This window comes from Phalacrocorax aristotelis, chromosome 3 (assembly GCF_949628215.1).
Source record: "Phalacrocorax aristotelis chromosome 3, bGulAri2.1, whole genome shotgun sequence".
NCBI classification, from domain to species: Eukaryota; Metazoa; Chordata; class Aves; order Suliformes; family Phalacrocoracidae; genus Phalacrocorax; species Phalacrocorax aristotelis.
Window position 1 is genome coordinate 13370823 of NC_134278.1, and position 22170 is coordinate 13392992.

General features: G+C 42.3%; 1 protein-coding gene across 13 annotated transcripts in view; it reads left to right on the forward strand.

Annotated features, from left to right (window-relative positions):
* Positions 1–335: 335 nt before the first annotated feature.
* Positions 336–22170, forward strand: part of CYRIA (CYFIP related Rac1 interactor A) — a 61032-nt gene continuing 39197 nt past the window's right edge. Inside the window, exons 1-3 of one of the 13 annotated variants that reach the window (XM_075086767.1) lie at positions 336–427; positions 19380–19430; positions 21186–21333. The gene's annotated coding sequence lies outside the window, so the exon portion shown is untranslated. Of the gene's footprint in view, positions 428–673; positions 787–932; positions 1282–19379; positions 19431–21185; positions 21334–22170 lie in introns of those variants that run through there. The other 12 variants (XM_075086773.1, XM_075086770.1, XM_075086763.1 and 9 more) reach the window with 12 other exon arrangements.

A 22170-nucleotide genomic window follows, 5' to 3' on the forward strand; every position in this document is an offset into this window, starting at 1 on the left:
ACTGGCTTTTGGGGAAGGGGGAAAACCAAGTGCCGTGTAGCCATTCTTGCAACTTTAACCTTATTTAACCCTCAAAACAGCAAGAGGAAGTACAAAGTATTTTCACAAGCTGTGAACGGGCTCAGATCTGGTTTTGACGTCCTGAGGAAGTACTGCCTTTTGCAAAGCCAGAAATGCAAAAAATGTATCTGCAGTGCCGCTGAACTCATTTACACACACGCACACTCCCCCCTCCCCGAAAAAAAAAAAAAAAAAAGAAAGATGCCACCAGCTGGGAGGAGAGGGGATGGGATCTCCGGGGAAGGGGGCGGATTTGGGTCAGGGCCGAGGTCCCGGGCGGGCTGCAGCACGGGTGGCAGCGGCACGCTGCCCTGCCCGTGTTTCTGAGCTGACCGCCGCGCCGGGGAGCCGAGGGTCCCTGCGGAAGGTCGGTGCGGAGGTGGGGGACCCCCGCCGCCTCTTCTCCCCCCTCCCGGGGATCTCCTCTCCCCCTCCCCAATGGCCACCCACCCCCGGCACCGCGTCTCCCCCTCCGGCCCCCGGCAGCGGCGGAGCCGCCTCGCCCCTCCTCAGCCCGCGGCGGCGGGGGGCGGGCCGAGGCAGCCGGGGCGGCCGCCGGCGGGAGCCGCACGCAGCCAGCGCGGGGCGGGCCTGCGAGCGTCGCGCTGGGGCTGGGGCTGGGGCTGGGGCTGGGGCGGGCCGGGCCGGGCCGCGTCGCCGGCTGTCTGTGAGGCGCGGGGGATGGACGGCCGTCCCTGCGGCGGCGAGCGGCGGCGGGCGGCTCAGGTAAGCGCGGGGAGGGAGGGAGGCACGGCGGGGCCGGGTGTTGCCGCCCGCCCGGGGGCTGCGCGGGGGCGGGCGGGCAGGCGGGGCCGCCGGGGGACGCGGCCAACTGTTGCCTGGGGAAGCGCCGGCCCCAGGCGGTTGCGGCTCCCGTAGCAGCGCGGCGGGGGGGCGCTGGGAGGGCTCGGTGCGCCTCGGCCGCCGGTTGCCTTTGGGAAGGGGGCGGCGGCGGTGCGAGCCCCGCGGAGGGTCCCCCGCCTTGCCCTGCCCTGCCCCGCCCCGCCCCGCCCCGCCCCGGCCGGGGGGACGCCTGCGCCGGGCACAGGCCCCGCGGGTGGAGCCCGCTGCGCTGTCGGCCGGTGAACGCGGAGCCGCTGGGGAGGGCAGCGCCGGAGCGGGGACCTGCTTCTGCTTGCGCCCGGGCCCAGGGAAGCCTGGCTTAACTCTGACACCGGCCCGGGATATAATTCGGCCAGCACGTCGTAGTGCCTTAGTGGAGTAAGTATGCCTTTGCTGTGGTGGGGGGGAGATAGGGTGATGAAGCTCGTACCGAAAACTTTGTTCCGGCTGCTGGTGGTTGTTGGATGCAGGGTGCTACAAAGGCGGTGTTTCCAGAGGGACCTACCTAGGCACGTGATGGCAAACACGATCTGTAATGCTGCATTCATCTCGTTGTTTGACCCTCTGTCCGCGTTGGGATGTGTTCCAGTGAACAGATACCAGATGCATCTATTCTTCCTACTATTATTTTTTTCCCCCTAATTGAATTTCAAGACCGTTTAGCTTTAATTTTATTTATCTGGGTTTTGCTAAGCTAAGGTCTTGGTAATACGTGATGCCACTATGTAAAATTGAATACTCCATAATACACTGGCAACACAGCAAGTGTCTTAACTTGATATGCTTTCGGTGGTGTTGCTAATAACTTTGCGAAGGTGGTGATGTGGGTTAGTTTCCAGCCTGTTCCTGGTAGTCCTTGATTGCCATAAGTCCGATCTTTGCACTCCTGTTTTGTTTACCAGCTCCTAAAGGCCGTTTGTATGCGGGTGGGGAAAGGGTAGGTTCAGGGGGAGAGGGATGTTTTTGCTTTGCGTCTCCTGTTGTCGCCATCTGCAAGGTCAGAAAAAAATGAAGACGTCTTTGGCTGTGAACTCTTAGGTGGGGAATGAAATGCTGTTGTGACATGAGGTTGTCTTGTGGGCAACGAATTTCACATGCTCAGCACTGCTTCACAAAAATACCTCAACTCATTGCACAGGGAAGAAGCAAGCTGATACTTCCCTTTTCTCTGTTGTGCTTTTGTATTTTTATACATGTAAGGAAGACTTATACATCAACAATGTACTACTTTATTTTTTTTAAGGAATAAACTTTGTAATTTCTCATGTTTGATTCTCCTTTCTACTCTTCTGCAGTACACCTACCCCCCCCCCCCACCTCACCAGGCCCAAATTAAAAAGTAATGGTAAAGCCCTACTACTCATGAATTTAGCTTTCCTAGGGTAGAATTTTAAAAACTGTTTTAATGAAATGAAATTACATATATGGGAAGAGCATGAAGGGTTTGACTTAAATTCATAAAAAGCATAAAGCAGCAACTAAGAATAAAATTCTTTAACTTCAGTTTGAACCACTATAGTATAGTCTAAATAGTCCTTAAGGTTTCACTTAAATGTAAACTATGGCAAGTATACGCGAGGTTTTCTGAGTTATTTATATGGTTTCTTAATGACTGCCCAATATTTTATTGTATTCTGCTCTGTACTTTTCACTACCCTCCTGTGCTGTTCTTGCAGCGATGCTTCGTTTTTTCCGTGAACTTCTGTTCTTTATTGAAAACAGAAAATAAACAAACGGCAAGTGATTAAAAAGACAGTGTATGACAGTAATTAGAATAAAAAAAATACTTGGTTAATTCACAAAGGAAAAATGGTGATCATCTTGGACACTACTGCATAGTTACTGTCAGCAGATGTCATTTCACCATAATAGTGAGTCTATTAGTGAATTTCACAGGGCTGGGAAGATAATTCATTGTTAGCGTGCTTAGCTTGTCTTCATGACATCATTTTTTGACACTGTTTTGTCGGTCTGGAATATCTTGTCCTCAGCAGTCTCACAAAGACATTGAGGATTTGCATGTGCAGTATGTTGCGGATTTCCACATTGTGTTACACAAAATGAGACCTTAAGATGTGTGTCAAAAATAGTAGATTTTTTAGATGAATAACAATTCCCATACTTTAACAGAAATCTGTACACCTATAAAATATTAAGTAGGACCTCTTTACTCGATCATATTTATATGTATTTCCAAATACCCTTTTAATTAGAGTTTTTTAGAGAAACTGTACAAGAGTTTTGGAGAATCACTGGCATTTTTAGCACTAGGTGCATAATGCATGCAGTAACACATGAACTTGGTCATTCAGTCCACATGTTATATAAAACAGAAAAATATTATTCTATATCCAAAACCTGTATGCAAACCAGACATCATTAGGTCTCCTGTTAAATCCCTGGAGACAAACTGAGCATGTCATTGTGACCTATAACATCAGTGGACAGGGGAATATGTATACTAATAATGTATGTCGATTTGAATGAGCCAAAACCTCGCAGTGCTTGCTCTGTACTGAATTCAGTATGTATTTGGATCTGTTTCAGTATTATCAATCATTCTTTTAGCAGTGCTTTCTACTCATGTTATCTAGGAATGCAAAACAGTAACATTAAATCAGAGAAAACAGTTTGAGAGGCATGAATTAAAATATTTAATATATGGGGCAGCTTGAGAGTTGCAAAAAATGCAGTCATAAATTTGAATTTTGTTGTTTAAATTAAAATTGTAATAGAAGGTGCTGTGCACTCGTGTGAATGATGATGACAGCGATGTGAATCATGTGAGATGTACAGGTCCTAATTCTCATGAAATACTGAATTTGCCATTCGTCTACTTTCACAGAATTCCAATTCACGCTTCCAATCAAAATGAAAAATGTGTTTTATTTTCTGTCTTTATATACTACTTGATACAAGTTCTCGATTAAAAATGGTAGCAGTAGTTGCTTCTACAGGAAAAAGAACAGTAATAGGTACAGGATAAATACCTTTTAGGACAGATAGGACCTAGTGCAGCACTGGCACATAGATGCTTGAAAGCTTTTTATTATTATTATTATTATTTTGGATTTTAAATGTTTAGAAATAATCTCATGGTTGGTGTCTCCACGTTTACGTTCGGTTAAATATCAGTCTTACCTAAATTCATGAATGGCTACTTTTGCATCCTAGCAGCTGAAATATTCTTCTCTAATTTATGAACTTGTCAATAGACTACGTCACCAGTGCTCTATGAGACTTTTTTGTGCCTTTTATCCTTTTTTTTCCTGTCTGTGATAATACTTCTGTAGGGCTATTCATAGTGGCAATGTACAGGCTGACTTTTAATATCATCGTTTGGATGAACGGCAGTGCAAAAGGTGAAGTGAATGCATAAGTCCGAGGCTTGTTTTTGAGGAGATCTGTGTAAGGAATTCGTGAAGTTTGTAAAACCTGAAAAGTTCATTTTGAAGGTTCCGGTAGCAGTGCAACTTGTGGTGTTATGTGTGCCAATCACCAGGGCCAGTCTGGTTTGGTTAAAGTCTTAAGTTAATGAATGTGATTCATGAAAGTCTGTTCCTCAGACCTGTTGAAGAGCATCAGTGCAGCTTGGGAGTTGTCATACCTAGAATATGGCATGGAGCATACTGGGATCTTGAGTTTGGCTGCCTGTTTTTCTGTGGTGAGCTCTGGATGACTGAGTCATATCTGGGCATTGGAGTTTGCACAATTTAATAATGCTGTGAATGTGGTTCGGTGTTTTTAATGGGATGTGTAGACTTATGCTGACATTTTAGATAACAGCCATTCTGTGCTCTCCTATAGCTCTCTGATACACATAGGTTTAACTTAAAATTTAAGTAGTTGTTAGAAGCTTTTTTATGTATAATTTATGGGATTTTCAGGGGGGAAATTCTTCTCCTTGTGGAATTACAGCCTGAATTCATAAATTATTTGAGTGGCCTATTTTACAATTAGATGCCTGAAAGCTAAGATTGATGATCTTAAAGCTCATGTCTGAAAGCACACTCTTGTCTATTTTATTACTGTAAAGAATATCAGATGCACAGAGCTTCATTTCTGCGCCCATCCAGAGCTGTTACTACCGTGACCGTTCTGGAGAGTGGCATCTCTCTCCTGCCTAACTGCCTTTGGCATCTGGAGATGGGAATGGTTCCCTCAGGATTTGAAAAGCTTGTTTTGCTAAGAAATAAGTAAGTGTAAGCTATTTACTCAAACTCGAGGAAAAAGCATTTGCAGTGATGTTTATCCTCCTCCTTATATTCAGTAGTGCATTAGTTACATCCCTTACCCATGAAGTGTGAAGCTTGATTCTCAGCCCCCTTTTCAGCTTGAAGGAACTTGAGCTCACATCTCCCTCTTCCCAGGAGAGTGCAACAAGCACCATGTCATAAGCTGTTCTTCATTTCACCTGCAACTGTGTTACTTTGAAAGAAGTAATTAGGCTAGAGGGAGAGTGACTCCTGCCCTGTGATCAAGGCTTTCAGCTGAGGTGAGGGAAATCAGGTTTGTATGGGTGTTTCATTCTTTCATCCAGTAAATATTTTTCCATGTCATAGCTTCAGCAGGAATAGTCTAAGACAGACTATAGTCTGTGGGTTAGGGCACTACCCTGGCGTGCAGAGATGCGGTTGTGAGCCTGCCTCTTCGCCTGGAAAGAGCTTAACGCCCACTTTTACTTCCTCTGTGGTTGCTTTCCTGATGCTCTTAAATTGCTCGATGGTGCTTGGGGGCATGCTCCTGCCTTCTCATCTGAAACTTCAGAATTGCATGACTCCTCTTCTCATCAGCTTGTGAAAGGAATGACTTTATATTTTGCTTCTGGGGAGGCCTGAAGGTTTTACCACTTTTTTAATAACAGAGGTACCTCTTGAGATTCCAGGGTAGGTGATGTTTAAGGTACAGCCTTCACAACTTTGTTTCATATTAGGTTAGATGGCTTCCTCCTTACTATCCCAGTTATTTTAATTTCTATTACATACCCAAAATTATTGTAGCCATGTTCAGAGTTCTCCTATGGGTCCATTTTGTGTTTCTAATCTCATAAGGACTAGTGAATCTAAGAAAAGTGTAGATTTTGGGGGGATGAAGGCCAGAATTTGGCAAGACTAGGGTTTCCTTCGGGGAAAGAAGTCTTTATTTGGGCGTTAGAACACAAGTTGAGACTGGTTTGATTTGGTTGTCCAGAATAGGCATCTCATCCTTGCTGACATGCTTTATGATATCCACTGTGTCTGCGCTTGGCTAGCAGATGCAAGATGGCCAGAAGACCCATGTCCTGCTTGGAGTAGCGCCTACTGGGAAGGTGGGATATTTTAAGACAGCTTGGTACTATTTGCCTCTGCAACTGAGCTGAGGCCAGTAACATCCTAAGTCAGTCGTTGGCTAAACTGAATGTGGTTAGACTGAGAAGCGGGAAGATGATGTTGTTTTCTTGCTTTTCAAAGACATTTCAAATAAAACCTGCTTTCTGTTTTATTTTCTTTATTGTGAGTCTATTTGGTACCTAGCCCGCTCATTACAATTTTAATTTTGCAGCTGCCCCAGATGAAGTCTGGGAGGTTAGCTTGAGTTAATGGCTTTCTGGGAAAGGGAGAGAGGAAGTTCATATTCTGGTTTCTCTCATGCATATTAATAGTGGTGTGGAGATGTGGGGCAAAAATTCATTACTGTTGGTTGTTAGCCGGTACAGAAATGCTGAGTGATGGTGCCCCTTACAGAGCTGAATAGGTTCTGGTGAATATGGAAAATCCTGTCTGGTAACTGATCCATATGATCCTATCTCCAGTAAATTGGTTTCAGAATTGTGTTTAAATAGCCTCCATGAGAGATGTGCAGTGGTATTTATCTGGTATAGATGATTTGTTGGTCCTAATTTTTTGGAGAGGGTTCATTTAATGCTGTGGGAATTGGGGGAGGGAGGCAATGGTGAGGGGAAAAATCTGTAACAATATTCTTCAGAGTTGTTCAAACCTGTTTAGAGTTGAGAAGGCTAGATTGTTAAATTTGTTATGTTTTATTTCTAGAAACAGTCTAATTTTGTCTCAGTTACACTTTACTTTACTCCCACCCACATATACATGGTCTGACTCCTTGTACTGAATTGCTTGTAATTGCAGTGTTTTGCTTCAAGGATCGTCTGTAGACTGTTGGTGACTCCTTCAGATGAAGATTTCATGATGGATGTAGGCATCTTTGGAAGCTTCTGGAAATAAGTCTGTAATAATCTCCCTAATAATTGATGGCAGCAGAGGAAGCGAGAGCTGATACTCTATAACCGTTTTTTCCTATGTTTTTATTATTAAAGCATAAATGTGCTGTAGGACTGGAACACTTCCCTCGCCCTCTCACAAGGCTGTGCTGCAGCGGAGCTCTGTAATACCAATTACTGCGGGGACAGTTTGCCGTTCCAAATGAGATCACGATGGGGATGCTGGAAAACGAGTCTCATTTGAAATGTGTTTCATGCTCTGAATACTTGAGAGATTTTGTTAGAATGCGATACTTAGGTCTACAGGGTTTATGTTTTTAATTAGAAAAGGTGTTAAGTAATCCACCTATCTTGTATCAACATCTCTTGTATTCAAGAGGAAAATAGAAAATATTTCCTGATTTTAAAGTATTCTGGGAATATGTTGCCTATAGAGCTGATTCGTATTTCTGCAACTAGACAATCTTACTACTTATTTTATTTTTTTCCCAAAAGACAGGAAGAGAGCTCACATATTAGAGGCCTTAGAAGTATAGATAATCTGCTTGTCCATTTTTATACTGTGAGACAAAAAATGACTGGGGTCTGACTACTTAGGCCTTTGTTTTCCTGAGGTTTTGATTCATTACGGCACAGACAGTATCATGTTGTCCTTTACTGAACTAAAAGTAAATCCGCCAAAAAAAAAAAAATCCCCTTTTGTTCTTCTGCTGACGAACACTGTGGGCTGCCAAATCCTGGCAGCCTGAGTCACCACAGTCGTAATAAAGTGTTTGTACTTTTGCGGTTGCTGTTATTCAGTGTCTTCTAATTTATTCATAAGGCAAAGGGACACCTACAGGTTTAAATAACACTTTTTAAAGAAATATTCTGTGTTTATACTGAAATAACATTTGTCAAAAGAGAATTAAATGTATACTGGTAACACTTCAAAGCTTCCAAGGAGCAAATGGTAATCTTTAACAATAAGAAATAAATATGTACATATATTTAACAAATTCCATTTTCTCTGTAAAAGCAATGCTAGTCTTCAAAAAATGACGGAATTATTTTAAACTCCTTACTGAACTCTGCTGTTTTGGCCATCTGATCTGACCTGATAATGATCTGATGACCAGGGAGACTGTTTCCTTCCTTAGAGAAAAAAAAACCAAAACCATGTTTGAAGGACAGAGACTCTGACCCTGGAAGTGCTTATCTGTATTTTAACTTTGATGCGTGGGCAGTGACCCCGCAAGTGTAACTCATGTAATTGAATTCAGTTGTTTTCAGGATCACTCCCAAACATAGCAGTCAAATATTCAGTTGCAGTATTCAAATAAAACTCAGAATGATTGCATGTAAGCAACTGAGGGAAAGCAAGGTGGTTCTGAATCAATGGTGGGTACCTGTAAGGCTGACAAATACATTCCCTGACTCCGCAGAAGGTATGTGTGGGTGTCCTGCGACTGTGTGTATGCTGTGGTGGTCTGGCTGATGTGCCGTTGTCCATGCTCGGGTGGGAGATGGGAGTTCTTAAAAATCCTTGATCCCATCACCTGTGCATGGAGAGGAGATGGGTTTCCTTGTAATGTCTCAATTCTTTAGCTATTTATGGGTAGGAGTTGTCGTGATTTAGGCTTTGAACTCTAATATTGGCTATTGAGGCAGAAACAGTAATTTATTTTTCTGTTGATATAAGAGTAACAGGGCTTTTATTCCTTTTTTGCCTGATACATAGGAAATTCTGTATGTCATTTACCTTTCCCTAGTGTTGAGCTAATGAAATTTCCACAGTTCTTTTAAAAAAGTCAAATTTGGTAAGTCAGATCATCAGTAACTTTCCATCCTGTGGAGCTGCTGAACAAAAGCAAGGTGGACTGAGCTGGGTGTGGGTGGTGGGCACCAGGGTGGTGTGGGATGCGGATGGAGATACATGCAGCAGAAAGTACTATAATTTTAATTGCTGCTCTGAGTCATACTATCGCTACAGCTGTTTCCAAAAGAAGAGGTTCTCATACAATCAACAGAACATTTACACAAAAAAAGGAGGTGGTAGATAAACAAATGCAAATATATTACATGCCCTCTATCCTTCAGTTTTTAATACATTCTCTAGTGGCGAGTTCAGTGTGAAACACTTGGTGACATGTAATTATATATGCATTAAGTAAATGGCAGTTGATTCATGGTATCCCTCTCTCAGGGTATGTATTCTTAATGCACTGAGGTAGGGATGTGCGAGTAGTAGTACAGCTCTGAGCTGCTTGATTCATGTGGCAATGCAGTCCCGCTCGGGGTGCTGACTTCCTTTCTCCTTTTTTTTTGCCCATAAAAGGAGAAAAGTGCTGCCATATGACTTGCTTTAGAGAGAATCACAAGATGAGGATGGTGGGGGGAGGTTATTCAGGTAGCTTTGTCTATTGTACATGGTACGAGACATTCTGCCTTCTGTGTTTAACGTGATATTCCTAGCAGAGTCTGTGATAGTATATCCTTCAACTGACATTGAAGTAAAACACTTCATTCTTCTAATAACTTTTTCTTTTCTGTATGGATAAGAGATTCTGAAGGGAAGTTGGATATAAATGGGTTTGGAAAGAAGATAAAAATCCCAGCTCTCGGGGATTAGGCTGTCTGCCAAACCTGCAGCCTCTTTCCTGCTGGTAGTTGAAGGAGGACTGTGTGTGGTATTCTCCCGTCTTGTGCCAGTGACTGTAGGTAGGCATGCTTCAGTTTATTGGTTAATTATGCACTGTTGGAAGGTTTCATCTCCAGTTTTCCAGAAAAGAGATTGTTCAGGTGATTCTCTGAAGACTTGCCCAGAAATGAAATCTGGACACCTTGCTGCCTTTCCCTGACTGGAGAAGTCCTCGAACACACTTGCTCTGCAGTCTTGTGGTAACTTTCAGTGTACAGTAAAGGAAGAGTTGCCTGGCTTCCTTTCATGTACTCTGACAAAAAGCATAGCCCTCCCACTGATGAGGGTCACATTTTCTCCATAGAGTGAAGGCAATTAACAGCTCTAAATAAGTTCCACCCAGCCTCTGCTGTGAGTTGCCAAGTCCTATTTGATGGGTTCTTGTTTCAGCATCGGAGTGTGCCACCAGCACCAGGGCAGTCTCAAACTGTCAGCTTCAACCGTGCTGCCTGCTGATGTCCTCCAAGTACTTTCAAAGCCACCTCTGAGTCGATGATTCATACTGTTGATCAGCTTGGGTTTAGTTAGCCCTGTATGTTCCCTTTACTTAGTGATGCTGTGAAAAGCTTTGACATGGAAGCGTGTAAATGAGCTCTCTCTCTTCTTGCTCAGTCTGGTACAAGATGTTTCAGAAATCACAGCAGAATGGATCTACCTGTGGAAACCAGACTTTTTTTCTTTGCCAGCTGTGAAAAGTGGAGATCTTCAACCTAAATGTTTACTTTCTCATGAAATGAAGCATTTTTTCGAGGAACCCAAAGGGAGCTGGAAAAAAATTAAGATATTGGTCGTGAGCAATCATTTCCTAGCGCCATCCTTTTCTCGTGTCACTGTGGGTATCCTGGTAACAGAGTAAAAGGACCATACTAATTCTGGATCCAAAGTCACATTTTCTTTCTTTTTTTTTCAAGGTGGTTTATTAATTTTTTTTCTACATCAGAACTAGGATGTAGGCCAGCATCTGTGAGAAACAGATGCCTGTCTCATGCCAGCAGCGTTATCATCGCTGAGATTTAATAAATTTGTTACTTCACTTACGTGGGAGGGTTTTTGTTGTGTTGTAGGTTTTTGGATGTTTTTCTTGAAAGATCTGATAGTAAGTTTTCTGGTTCATTGGAGCGACAGTCTTTAGTTGAGTGTTGATGTCACTGTGGGGGTAGATGTATCATCTTTTCATCTTCTTGAAAGATAGAAATTGTACCTGTAGTTCAGGGCACAACAATTAAAGTTTTCCCAGGTAAATCAGGGTGTGGGAGTTCATCATCTAGGACTATTAGGTTGGAGCAGATGGTTACTTTGTGGACTACTAGGTGGACTCACTGGACCAGACTGGCAGCTAATACTCCAAGAGTTAATAAATAGTTTGTCAAGGCTTTACAGAATAATAAGCAGTTTTGTCAGTACTGTGGTGGGTTGACTGTGGCTGGACACCAGGTACCCACCAAAGCTGCCCTGTCACTCCCCTCCTCAGCTGGGCAGGGAGAGGAAATATAATGAAAGGCTCGTGGGTCGCGATAAGGACGGGGAAAGATCATTCACCAATTACTGTCATGGGCAAAACAGACTTGACTTGGGAAAATGAATTTAATTTATTGCCAATCAAATGAGAGTAGGATAATGAGAAATAAGAACAAAGCTTAAAACGCCTTCCCCCCACCCCTCCCTTCTTCCTGGGCTTAACTTCACTCACGATTTTCTCTACCTCCTCCTCCCGAGCAGCGCAGGGGGATGTGGAATGGGGGTTGTGGTCAGTTCACCACACGCTCTCTCTGCTGCTCCTTCCTCCTTGGGGGAGGACTCCTCACACTCTTCCCCTGCTCCAGCGTGGGATCCCTCCCACACGAGACAGTCTTTCATGAACTTCTCCAACATGAGTCCTTCCCATGGGCTACAGTTCTTCGCTAACTGCTCCAGTGTGGGTCCCTCACAGGGTGCAGTCCTTCAGGAACAAGCTGCTCCCGCGTGGGTCCCTTGTGGAGTCACAGGTCCTGCCAGCAAAACCTGCTCCAGTGTGGGCTTCCCATGGGGTCACAGCCTCCTTTGGGCATCCACCTGCTCTGGTGTGGGGCCCTCCATGGGCTGCAGGTGGATATCTGCCGCAACGTTACCCTCCATGGGCTGCAGGGGCACAGCCTGCCTCACCATGGTCTTCACCATGGGCTGCAGGGGGATCTCTGCTCTGGTGCCTGGAGCACCTCCTCCCCCTCCTTCTTCACTGACCTTGGTGTCTGCAGGGTTGTTTCTCTCACATTTTCTCATTCCTCTCTTAGCTGTGGTTGTGCAGGGTTTTTCCCCACTTCAGATATGTTATCCCAGAGGCGCTACCACCATCACTGACAGACTCAGCCTTGGCCAGCAGCGGATCTATATTGGAGCTGGCTGACATTGGCTCTATCAGACATGGGAGAAGCTTCTAGCAGCTTCTCATGGAAGCCACCCCTGTAGACCCCCTGCTACCAAAACCTCGCCTCACAAACCCAATACACAATACCATTACCTATTTCAAGGTAAGCAGAGTTGGGAATGGAGAAGCACGTAGTGAGATAATCTGTAGGTAAGCAGTTGTGAAAGGTGTGTATGTTTTTGTACTGTCAGTATAATTTTTCGGTGTCCTGTGAAACTGCATAATTGCTTGTATCTATATAAGGTTTTAAACACAGTGATTCTTGCTAAGTATAATATTTACATCCGAGTTTGCACCAGGGTAGTTGTGTTTTCCTTTGAAGAATTTTTATAGGCCTCTGTTGTGTTCACAAAGACTTGTTGCTTGTGTTTCTTTTTGTGCAAAATAGGGTAAATGCTTTTGATTCAGGTTTGCATGAAATTTTTAAAGTTGGAATTTCTGACCTAAAGACACAAATTTATGAAGACATACAAAAGTTTGTGCATTACTGAAAAAAACCCAAACAAACAGATTTGTTCCTGAAATGCTGCTATTGTAAAATGAATTTCTTCCTTGCCTACCACCCCAGTGTGGGTAAAGTTTAGAGAAGCGGAATCTCAGCTGCTCTACATTGGGATGCTGTCAGTGGAGCTATGCCTGCTTTATACCAGCTGACAGTCAGGACCAATATTCTGGTGGCAGCAATCCAGGCTTGCTGAAATGAAGAAGTCAGATGCTTGTCTTCAGTCTGTCGGAACACACTGAAAAAGTCCAAAACCTAGAGAGGGCAAATTTTCCTGTGTGCTGCGTATAACACATGTGGAAACACAAATGTTCAACTGTTACATCGTTATTTGGTTCTGTTCTTGTGAACTGAAAGCAACAACCACGTAGGTGAGGATTTGATACTAAAGCGAGAAGCAACAATGCCTGGAAAAGGTGACCTGCTAATTCTGAAATGCATTGGCTACTTATGTAATTAACTTCTAAAAATTATATTCTCCAGAAGCAACTGGGTACTATAATCACAGTACATGTTCACAGTAGTAACTAAATAAGGAATGGATACGGCATGTGGCTGCACTGTTACATTTTTGGTACTGTTTGTGACACAATTTTGTCCTGTGCCAACTAACAGTCTCCCAGATAACGCCTAAGCATAGTCCTGGGGTTAGGAGAGATGGTGGACCATTTCCAAAAGGCTGTTTGGATCTGGCCAGGCTGTTTTAGAGGGATAGGATTGTAGTTGTACAGCCACGAGCTGTACCATGCTCTCTGGTTCCAAGCCCAGAGCGTGGCTGTGTGCCCTGGTCTGTTTTATTTTCTGACATATATGTGGTCACAGATTCTGCTTTCCAGGAAGCTAGGATTCAGCACCTTCTTTGGGAAGGCAACGGCAGGATAGTATTTGTGTGCTTAGAAAGGTAGGAGAAAAAATTCTATCAAACCTGAAAGTGAGAAGCTGTGTCTGGAAAGATAGAAAAATAATCCAGGGCAACTTAAAATCATAGAATAATTGAGTGTCATCATATTTTTATACGAAAAGACCCAGGGAATACACAGGTGTAATTAGCCATTTTGAAAGTGCTAGTTTAAAAAAAAGTATTTATGAAGAATTAGGGTCTGGTATTTTAAATCAAAATGAATAAATTAAATGTAGGCAGATGGCATCTACAGTGTTCTTAATGTGAGGATGTATATCCTGGCAGTACTGTAAAATTTATCCCTGTCCTAAGCTTTGCCTTCTGTTAACTAAAGGAGCAGTAGCAACCTGCTAGTGCAAACCTGACTTGGCATGATCTTTAGGTTTTCCCTGGGGAATTCCTGGCTCAAGCAGATGTTTCACCCTTTTTCTAATTGAGTGCCTCCTTCAAGGAGGAGCACGTCTAGCTTATATTTAGCAAAAATTGTAAGGTGTGGGGGTGTTTAGGTTTTTGGGGGGTTTTTTGTTTGGTTGGTTGGATTTTTTTAAAAGCAGTGTAAAGCTATTAGCATCCTAATGACTCAATAGAGTCTGGTCCAGCAGACAACTTACGGGTTGACTCTAGTCCGTGGAGTGTTTCCCTCTGCCTCACAACCCCTCTTCTGTAGGAGACAAGGAATTAGCTGTTGGGATGGTGTAGGCTGCCTGGTGAACTGGCCACATATCCTTCCACCTGGAAGTGGTCCAGCAATCAGAAACTGAGCTACCGGTCTCCATGTGGACAAGTGATGGGCCAAGTGCCATTCCCAGGCTGGGAATTCCTGGCGCAATTTGTGGTTTGAGGATTGCGTGGGGAGAGGATCAAAAGTCGGGTCAGGATGCTCTAAGGATGAACTGCCCTGAATTACCTGTGTTACCATCAATGTGTCTTGCATCTTTCTGCATAATATTTAAATAGTACCAGCTTTGTAGTAAAAGCTTTAATGAGGCTGTGGTTTTTTCAGTATGTACATTCATAAGTGTTTTCTGTTGCTCCTCTCTTTTTCCGTATCTTAAATCAAAATACAAATGTGTAACTTTGTTTTGGAACATGTACTTACTACTTTTTAAGTAAAGGACTTCTAAAACGTGAAATAATACTGCAGTTGCATAGTTAGGAATCAGAGTCTGGCCCTGACGCAAACTTCTTATTTAACTCTTCTGTTTCTGTAATGCAACTTCACTTAACTCCTTATTTGCAAGTAGAAATAATTTTGCATCTTTACTATATATGCTTTGTTGAATACTGATCATACAGCCTTAATTATTTCTTACACAGCAAGAAACTTTCAAAGTAGCAGCTGTGTTTTGCCTCAAGTCAAATTGGTTGTGGACTACAACTGCTCAAACCCCTGAGAGGATAATAAGCTTTACTCCCAGCAGGTTCCCCAGACTGCTACACTGAGGCTACTGACCTGACTTCTGTATCTCATTGTATAAATGCATTTTAACTAGGGATAAACTACTTACATGGTGTTACTAAAACAGTAAAAGAGAATTTTCTCTTCTGCATTAATATGTGATGATTTGCCTCCTTGTTGACATCCTTGCCTTAAAGCAGCACTGAGGTTTTTGCTAAGGTTTCCGGCTTGTCCCTTTGTTTCTGTCCAGTTTTAACGTGCTGGTGTTTAAGAAATGATGACTTTCCTTTCTTCTCAACTCACAAATTCTCCCCGGGAGAAAAATGGTTGCTCATAAACCCGTTTCTTCACCCCGTGTTTAGGTGAGAGTGTTGTAAGGAGTGTCTTGATATTTAGTTATTTTATAAGCATATTAAAGCATTGTCCCTCTTGATTCCCCCCGGCTTTCCTATGGAAGACTCTGATATCAATCTTGGACTGTTTATCTCCACTTCTAAAGGAATATTCTGGTTTAAAGACCTGAAACTGGAAATGTGAAGCTCTTCCACTCAGAGTAGTCAATCTTCTTTCTCTCCCATGGCCCTTGCTTTCCCATTCATTGGCATTTCTCTCAGTCCGAACACCTTGCCTCAGTGAACTTGCCTTGCAGGCTGTTCCATGCAGTAGTTGCTTGCTGAACAAGAAGTGTTTCCTGGCATCTGTTTGCAGTCCTTTTCTAATGCCTACTTCATACACCTTTGTCATATAAACTCTACAAATTGGACTGATGCAATTTTTATATCCCATTTGAGATTGTTATAGTTTGTTTCTGTTTTAGACTGAAAGAAATTTGATATCCAGGGTAAATTTTTTAAAAAGGTTAAAAAGCAAACTTGCAGAATATAATGTCTATTTTGTTAAAAATCTCATTCAGTGCTAGCTACTACTGAAGTTGTGCTTAGTATAGCTATTCTGTGTAAGTTGCAGAGTTTTTGTAATTTCATGATTCAGCTGAACAGGAGATACTCCTTAATAGTTGCTGGCTTGGTTTTTTTTGTTGTTGTTCCCAAAATTTAGGGGTTTTTATATAAAAATGTGTTTGGACTTCCAAAGTAAATGTGTTATAGTCTGTTTCCCAGCCACAGTCTGTAAACTTTTTGTATGTTTTTCATCTCTACATGAGATCTTATTGTTGCCAGCCCTGTTAATTTTCTCCAAATAAGGCAACTTACGTAACAGAACAAACAAGTTTAACATAAAAATATGGAAATTATAAATGTAATTCACAGAATCACAGAATGGTAAGACTTGGAAAGGACCTCTTGTCCAACCCCCCTGCTTGAGCAGGCACACCCAGAGCAGGGGGCACAGGAACGCGTCCAGGCAGGTTTTGAATGTCTCTAGGGAAGGGACTCCACAGCCTCCCTGGGCAGCCTGTGCCGCTGCTCTGGCACCCGCACAGGAAAGAAGTTTTGTCTCACATTGAGGTGGACCTTCCTGTGGACCTTCCTGTGTTCCAGTTTGTGCCCATTGCCCCTTGTCCTGTCATTGGGTACTACTGAAAAGAGTCCAGTCCCACATTCCTGACACCCTCCCTTTAGATATTTATAAGTATTGATGAAATTGCCCCCTCAGTCTTCTCTTCTCCAGGCTAAACAAACCCAAGTCTCTCAGCCTTTCCTCATAAGGGAGATGCTCCAGTCCCCTGAGCATCTTGGTAGCTCTCTGCTGGACTTGCTCAAGCAGTTCCACATCTTTCTTAAACTGGGGGCCCAAAACTGGACACAATACTCTAAATGTGGCCTCACTAGGGCACAGTAGAGGGGGAGGATAACCTCTCTTGATCTGCTGGCCACACTCCTTTTAATGCATCCCAGGATATCCTTGGCCTTCTTGGCCACAAGGGCACGGTGCTGGCTCATGGTCAGCTTGTTGTCCACCAGCACTCCCAGGTCCTTCTCAGCGGAGCTGCTTTCCAGTAGTTCAGCCCCCAGCCTGTACTGGTGCATGGGGTTGTTCCTCCCCAGGTGCAGGACCTTGCACTTGCTCTTGTTGAATTTCATGAGGTTCCCCTGGGCCCAGCTCTCCAGGTTGTCCAGGTCTTGCTGGATGGCAGCACAGCCTTCCGGTGTATCAGCCACTCCTCCCAGCTTGGTGTCATCAGTGAACTTGCTGAGGTTACACTCTATCCCATCATCTAGGTCATTGATGAGTATGTTGAACAGGACTGGACCGAGCACAGACCCCTGGGGAACACCACTAGTGACAGGCCTCCAACCAGACTCTGCTCTGTTGATCGTGACCCTCTGAGTGCTGCTGTTCAGCCTGTTATCTCTCTACCTCACTGTCCACTCATCCAACCCACACTTCCTTAGCTTGCCTGTAAAAATGCTATGGGAGACATGGTTGAATGCCTTACTGAAGTCAAGGTAAACATCCACCGCTCTCCCTTCATTGACTGAGCCAGTCACATCATCATAGAAGGCTATCAGGTTGGTCAAGCATGATCTTCTCTTGATGAATCCATGTTAACTGTTTCTGATAACATTCTTGTCCTCTACATGCCTGGAGATGACCTCCAGGATGAACTGCTCCATCGCCTTTCTGGGGATGGAGGTGAGGCTGACATTCAAGAAAATTCTCATTTATCTTTCTTTTGGTCTATATTAGATCTCAAAACTGATGAACATACAGTTTTTAAAAATAATCCAGTTGTCTTGTTTTGCAATATACAAATTCTAAACTTTCTGTCAAATTATATTTATTTTCTGTTCTTGCATCTACTTTACAACTTAAATGCTGTTTCATTTCTTACAGCATTCTTTTATTTTTATTCCGCAGAGTTTTAGCCTGGATTTTTTTCTGTCCCACTTGCAATTGGTTTAAAGGTTTCCGGCAATCTTTTACCATAGTTAAACCTAAAAGTCTTGTTCTATAATTAATTAATTTTCCTGAAGAAATGTTTCTCTTTGAATACTTCTGTAGAATTTGGTGAGACATGTCCTGTGCATTTAAAAGGAATGTAGTAGTTCTTCGCTCTCACGTTATGATCTATGTAGTCATATTTCCATTTAATACTTCTAGAAAAAAGCAGAAATTTAATACCTTTTCCCTTACTAAGATCTTTTTACTTCTGTTTTCTTTCTTATGATAGTGGGTCGTGAATTTAATTAAACTGTTGCCTGTGGCTTCAGTGACTAAAAACTTCTGATCTTTTTACATTGATGAACTCCTGGAGTGTATCAAATAAATTGATCAAATCATGTCTCCTATAAATATAATTCTGCAGGTACCTGCTTTGGTATGAGACTTTTTAATTGATTAATTGATTTAAGTTGTTTAACTAACAAATACTTTCCTCCCCTTTCACAAACTGATTTCAGGTCTTTTTTTCATGTCGTGACATTCCTTCAAAGCCAGTTGATGTTATGTCAGTATAGTGTCTCCTAGACTTGCCCTTTGAAAGCTAAATTCCACCTTTTTTATTTCTGACTATAATCCAGATTTCACAGTCCTCTTTCTTTACCTGCACTGTTTACATTTCTGTTCTTCCCAGTCTCCTTCCCACCTCTTAATCCTTTCTCATAATTTTCATCCATTCTGTTCTACCACCTTCACTTTTTCTCATTCCTGGTAGTAAATCTGCTTTAGTTTCTGTTTAACATGAATCTTGCTACATTGTTGCTTAACCACTCTTTCCAGTTAACCTTAATTACATGAAGTTTGGAAAAATACCTAAACACTTGGTAGCTTGGGAGTTAATGTGGCCCGATAAGTGGGATGCCCCTTCGAAACTTTCTCATGGATGCTTGTTTAATTAGTGCTGGGGTTCCTAAGTCCTTCAGACTTGGCATTTTTTTGTTGGGTCAGGAGGGAAGAGATCACGTTTTCATGTGTCTTCAACCAGTAAATGCTGTAGAAAACAACGGTATCTAGAGCTGGTTTCTGCAGCTCAGTAGGGCTGGAGGGTCAGAAGTTGCCTCTTACTACATCACTGCTCCGTAGGAAATGGTGGTTTTCTGGGTTCTGTGAGGTGCTTCCAGTCCTTTCCCTGTCCAGTGTTCCTGCTTTGCACGTTCCCTGACGCCTCCTTCCCAGCTTCTTTCCCATGTAAGCTGTATCACCCTCCAGAGTTAACCAAGTGTCCTAAACACAGTAACAGTAGTTCACTGTCCTGATGCATTCTGCTATGGGATTAATTGACCTTTTGCTCTGGGCGTAATGCGCAGTAGAAGATGCCCTGCGGCAGTACTGATTGTGTTTTTCCTTTAAAAAGGGAGGGCGTGGGGGAAACTACTGTGTTTTGAAAACATTTAAGTAACTTTTGTGATTTTTACTTAGTAATTAATACTGTTTCATTAATAACAATTCCTTTAAACAAATTCTAAAATCCACAGATTGCAGCCTCTGTCTAATTATCAGGAAAGCTCTGGATTATCTTCAACAAGGTAAGAGTCAGAGTCAACTCCGGTACTTTGTCTTGCACAGAACATCTGTCTAGCACATAAATGATAAAGGCTCAGCCTCTGTTGAATAGCATCCCGTTATGTAGTTTAACTGTTGGACTTAACTGGCACTCTCAGAATCCTATCTAGGCATAGTGTTCTTGCCTTGAGGTTTTTATTTGTTTGTATTTCTTATTATAGAACAACAACTGAGAATTCTTCTTCCCATGTACTTTTTTCATTTACTCCACTGTTTGTTTTGAATCACTTCACTGTTATTGTTCTGGTCTATGTAAACCCTTGGGACCGAACTGGCCTAGGCAGAGAGCAGGATTTGTTCTCATCCCTTTTGAAGTCCTAATTCTGTTTGGTTTGGGTGGTGGTTTTTTTTTGTTTGGTTTTTTTTTTTAAGCCTTACACTGCCTTTTTTATTTTTTGTCCCCCTCTACAAATCTTGATGAGGTTCCCATCAAACTCTCTGAAATATAAGTTCTAAACACCCTCTGCTGCTACAGAACTGGGGAGAATTTCCAGCCAGCAGCAAAATAAACCAATGCTGAAAATAGACTTTTTTCCCCTAGAGAAAGGGAGTTCCCTGACTTGACCAGCTACTAATTGGTACAAAGGTTTGTTTACACAGAGGAACTATTCCTAATTAGTTCCCTATGTGGGTGCCCTACTTGAAAAAATAGTGTTACTTTCTGATTTAATTTAATCTACTTTTATAATGAATGGTTATAATTTGCACTAAGGAACATATTTTTAGAGGAAAAAAAAAAAGCTGCATTGAACCACCCCCGAGTTTCAAACCATAATTCCTCTTTAGGCAGCAATAAAACACTCTTATTATTTTGAAATTAAATTAATAAAAATCCATTGTTAGATTAGAACTAGTCTTCAGTCATATCTTTATAAATATAGCTGCAGAAACACAGCCATGCATTTTTCAAAGCCAAAACTTAATTCAGCTGATTTATGGACCTGATGACTTGACCTGTGCTTTTCTGTAGTCGTGAGGATAGTGAACCAGAATATTTGGAAAGAAACGTTTGTGGAGTTATATTAGCATTGTTCAGGTTATGGTTGGAAAGGAAGTTCACTTCCAAGATTTTCTGTAGTGGATTTCTTTTCCTTAAGTTGACTTCACCTTTGTCTGGGAACAAACTTGTGTTGCTGTAGGTTCTTTTATTTAGAGAGTTGAAAAAGTGACATAAAAGCCATACCTTAAGAATAGCTGTCCCTAAAAATCCTTATAAAGGACCTGGTCCCCTTGTTTTTCTTCCAGCCTCCCCCCACATCTGCAGAATGAAACGATTACATTCTTTATTTTGGTAGTTTCAAAAGATTGGATGATTCAGATCTTAGAACTGCTTCTACAAGACCTTTTTCAATGTAAATATTGTTTTAAATAAACGTAGCCATTACAATAAATTGCCAAATATTTTGGAAATGGGTTCACATTTTCATGATTTCGTTATTGTTTGTTTAATTCTTAATATAATTAATAAGAGTACCAGTGAATATTATTTTCATTGGGCTGTACCAGTCTTGGTAACAGCTCATTATAAAATCCAAATTAAATTGAATCTGTTTTGCAGAATTATATGGGATAAAAACTCAGTTTAAGTAGCTGAGCATTTCAACCCAGCAGCATTTTTGAATGGTATTACTTTAAAAGTTTTTAGAAGTTCCAAATTTTACTTTTAAAAGAATAATTTCAGCATTCCACAGATATAATCTGGTATATTTCCTTTTAAGCTAGAAAGTTTCACCTGAAAATTGAGAGAGGGAAAAGCACAGTGATCCCAAGTGTAACCTTGAATGTTTTTCGTGACGGACGTACGTTGAATGTTCAGCACCACCTTTCTGGATTTTTGAATGTGAATTGGAACCACTGTATTTCTAGGTAAGATATAACCAAGTGTTTAAGTACCCTTTTTCTTTTGTATATGAATTGTGAGAAAGCTGGAATATACTGGACTTCATGTTTATGTCCAATGTTATCTGAGATTATTAAATTATAACAATCCAATTGTCCTAAATGTTTGTATTCCTGGAGACAAACCGCATCAGCAACTCTGCATGGTCTATCTACGTATGGGTTTAATTTTATGATGAAGTATGCAGTTTTTTTATTAGCTTGTTGCCATTCGACATGGTACTTCAGTTCTGTCTGCCCCTTCTGTTGCATCAACACTTGTACTCATCTGGAATATGCTGCTTTAGGGAATTTGCTGCTGAAAATCTACAGGATTGCAAAGGCTTCTCGGAGGATTAATTTTCTGGCAGTTTAGACCTCTGCATCAGATCACTGTGGACTCAGAACAAGTACTGGTGTTGACACAAGGAAATCAATGCCAGTACTTGCAGCAAAAAATTGTTGTATTGGCTTTAAACATCTCAATTCTCTCTGCATGACGGAAAGGTTTGATACATGAGGAAGACTATGAAAGGGTTGTGACCAGCCAGAGACTTCAATATCCGAGGAGGAAGCAGAGGGTGACAGAGAAGAGCTGGAAGACTCTGATCCGTAGATGTAATTACAAGAGTATCTGTCACTGAAGATTACCACTTTCTTCATAGTGAAATACCAGAGGTCGTGCCAATTTGGCCACTCGTGTTTACCACATAGATTATAAAGAACAGAAGGGAGATCTCCATGTCATGGTTCACATGCGGCCCAGTTGTGGTCAGCATTGTGCCACAGCTCTGAGGCTACAAGTCACAGACATTTCTAGTGGTT